This window comes from Phaethon lepturus, unplaced genomic scaffold (genome assembly GCF_000687285.1).
Source record: "Phaethon lepturus isolate BGI_N335 unplaced genomic scaffold, ASM68728v1 scaffold2779, whole genome shotgun sequence".
Classification (NCBI taxonomy): Eukaryota; Metazoa; Chordata; class Aves; order Phaethontiformes; family Phaethontidae; genus Phaethon; species Phaethon lepturus.
In genome coordinates, this window is record NW_010565324.1 from 61,439 (window position 1) to 65,493 (window position 4,055).

Consider the following 4,055-nt stretch of genomic DNA (forward strand, 5'->3'; position numbering starts at 1 on the left):
GAGAAGTGATTCACCTCAAAAGAGCTACTGTACCTGTTGCCAGCAATTTCTGAAATGAAAGCAAATTAAATTAAAATAATTGTACTCTATATCTATATCTGCATTGGGATAGGTACCTGTGTGTAAATAAAACCTGAATTTGTATACACACACTTGCACTAGATGGAATATGTCTTTTGGGTACATGTGTGCACACAGCAGCAGACGTGCCTTCTAGAAGTGAGCTTTTCACACTTTCCTTGGCAGACCACACCATCTACACCTCCTGTGATCCCAGATACCATGGTGCTGGGGAAGGAAGGGGTCTTTTGCTACTTCTGGTTTTCTGGAACTATTTCACTTTAGACTCTCATTTTTATATCTCTGCTTCTGACATATTTGCCAATCAAAGTACATCTTTGTCTCCCTCGATCTCTTACTGTCATGTTAATCGTAGGCCGGGTTTTGTGGACTTTGGCAACTGAGACCTAAAAAACTAATCTCAAGAGCTTTGTTATAGAATAAGGAGAGTTGGGCTGGATAGCATTGCCAAACTTTGCAAAGCTTCTGTAAAAACGTACATTTTCCTATAGTGCTACAAAGTCCATATTTGCCTAATAGACTGTTGAGAGTCCAAAGGATCTTCTACAAAATTTCTGGTAAATAGTATTTGTTTTAGGAATTTATATGCATGCCAAAAGTAATGTACTGCATTTATCAGCTTGGAATTATTACAATCTTTTTGGTAAATAATATCCTTGTTTCTGAAAAAGCCTAAAATGTGTATTTAATCCAATTGTGTCACCTCTCATTTCCTTCAAAGAGGGGGAAAAAGGCAAAGCTAAGTCTGAAATTCTGTTTTGCATTAACTGCCACTTTATCTCTAAGTGACCTCTTTCTGCAAAGCTATTACTGCAAATACTGTTTCTGAGATCATTCAGTCATCTCTCCGACCCCTGCAATGCATAACTACCAGGTAGTTAATACTATCGGCACTATCATCTTGCATTTGTGCAAGGCCTTTCATCCAAAATGTTCTAGCTCTTCGCAGGGTGATCCTCTCCCTGGGGACCAGGCTGCACTCTTCAGAGACTGGCTCGTACTCTGCGTGCTGTATTAACTATTGCAAAGGGTAGGGTAACTGTGAATGGGGGTAACTGGGAATACTTTAACTCCACTGCAACGTTGCATTGTTAAAGCAAATAACCCTCCCTAAGGTGAAAACCAGCAACAAGTGCTCTGCAGTGCCGCACAGCCATTGAGAGAAGGAAATTAATATTCTGGGTATTATTCTCAATTCCACTCATTTCTTTTTACATCTCCATGGTAGTATGAAGATACGTAAGTGTAAGAAAGGTACAGACCCTCTAAGAGAAAATGCAGGGCTAGAAAAGGTACTTAAACAGATAGATTTGGTTATTCAAGCTGTGCTAGAGCCCTGATTCTAGTCAGGACAATCTGGTGTGGTAAAAGCTCAGGTATTTCAGTTGGGATGATTAAAAACCCAATTAATTTCCTCCATTAATATAAAGACAATTTAGACTTACTAGACTATTCCTTATTGTCAGCCATTCCAGCTCCTCGCTCTTTCCATTCAGCCATGCACGCACTATACCTCATACCTTTCCACAGCAGTCCATTTATTCCTGGTCCCTCCTCCTCGCCTTCCTCATCAAAGAGGGGCTCCTCTTCTCAATGGCATCTCTGGAGTGTGTCAGCAGTCAGTTGCTGAGGACTGAGAAGCTCATCTCACCTCTCTTCTGTCCTGCTGGTTACCGAGGCTCTGTCGGTTCTTCTAGCCAGATGCGTTCCCGACTGCTCCTACAGCTTCCTCACGCTCAGCTGCTGGAGAAGGTTGAGGTAGTGAGCCAGAGAGCTGGAGAGCAAAGAAGAAAGAAGAGAATTTATACTTTGGTATTTTGGAAGCTGGAATCCAGGGAGAAGCTTAAGAACGTGACTTGAGGCCAAAATGTTTGGCTCTCCAGTTACAGAGCTGAGTGAGGCAGGTTTATTCCTATCGCAACACTATGGCCCGTGTCTTGCCAGGAGCTGCCAGCATCGGAGGTGTGCAGTGGGTTCAGAAGAACCTCTCCTTCACTCATCTCCTCTCTGCAGCACTGTGGAAGGAAAGGGATAACAGAAGAATTAGCAGCACTGCGAGAAACTTGTCTGAGATAGAGCGGTCTACTGTGGAGCATAATACATACCACATTATGAGAACGTGTGCCTGGGAGTTATTATTGGGACATCTAGAGGTTACAATTCCTCCTGTCACTGTCCTCCTCAACTGTCCTTCCTTCCCCTCATTCCAGCAGACTTATGGCCCTCAAACTGTTAATTTGGTCTTTGACTACTATTTCATTTATCCCAGCTGCTGAGTTGGGGGGAGGGTGAAAGCAGCATCTCACTGAAAACAGATGCTGCCTTTGTACTAAGCAGATAAATTGGGTTGTGTACAATGTTGATTCTTTGTAAAGTTTTAGTGTTTTTATCCTTGATATTAAAATTCCAAGTACATTGTATCACTTTATTTTCGATCCGTCTGGATTAAGGAAATATCCCGTTGGCATTTCTTATGAGTACTGTAAATTAAATGGACTAACAATTTACCACAGAAATGATAGTAAGGAGAAAAAAAACCTGAGCCTCGCTTTTACTCCTGTAGAACGTACACAGCTTTTCTAGCCTGCATTTCTCCACTGTCATTTACATTTCTGTGCAATTTTTCTCTATATCCAACATCCATAACTTTAATACATTGGAGTAACTCCCAACACGGACCTGCATACACACATGCACACAGGAAAACACCTCCATGCAGAGATAGAATTGTAGAATCGTTTATGTTGGAAAAGACCTTTAAGATCATCAAATCCAACCGTTAACCTGACACTGCCAAGTCCACCACTAAACCAAGACCCGCAGCACCACATCTACACGTCTATTAAACACCACCAGGGATGGTGACTCAACCACTTCTCTGGGCAGCCTGTTCCAGTGCTTAATAACTCTTTCAGTGAAGAAAGTTTTCCTAATACCCAATTTAAACCTCCCCTAGTGCAACTTGAAGCCATTTCCTCTCGTCCTATCGTTCGTTACTTGGAAAAGAGACTAACAAAGACCCACCTCACTACAAATCCCTTTCAGGTAGTTGTAGAGAGTGATAAGGTCTCCCCTCAGCCTCCTCTTCTCCAGACTGAACAGCCCCAGTTCCCTCAGCTGCTCCCCATAAGACTTGTGCTCCAGACCCCTCACCAGCTTCGTTGCCCTTCTCTGGACACGCTCCAGCACCTCAACATCCTTCTTGTAGTGAGGGGCCCAAAACTGAACACAGGATTCAAGGTGTGGCCTCACCAGTGCCATGTACAGGGGCACAATCACTTCCCTACTCCTGCTGGCCACACTATTCCTGATACAGGCCAGGACACTGTTGGCCTTCTTGGCCACCTGGGCACACTGCCGGCTCATGTTCAGCCGGCTGCTGACCAACACCTCCAGGTCCTTTTCCACTGGGCTGCTCTCCAGCCACTCCTCCCCAAGCCTGTAGCCTTGCATGGGGTTGTTGTGACCCAAGTGCAGGACCTGGCACTTGGCCTTGTTGAACTTCATGCCATTGGCCTCAGCCCATTCATCCAGCCTGTCCAGATCCCTCTGTAGGGCCTTTTTACCCTCAAGCAGATCAACATTCCTCCCAGCTTTGTGTTGTCTGCAAACTTACTGAGGGTGCACTCAATCCCCTTGTCCAAATCACTGATAAAGGTATTAAACAGAACCGGCCCCCATACTGAGCCCTGGGGAACACCACATGTGACCAACTGCCAACTGGATTTAACTCCGTTCACCACAACTCTTTACCCCCAGTGTGCTGTCTTTCTCGGAGCTTGCTGGCTCCCCAATAAACAGCGATGTATTCTGCGATCTAGTTAGCAGAACCAAGACAAACACTTACCTTTGTTTTAGTACAGTGCAATAGTCAAAGCTGAACCTACAGCCTCTGAGGTAAAAACTGACCTTTTTGTTGGAAACACCTGATCAGCATTTCTAGTTCTACGGAAACACAACATTGTGCATAGTAC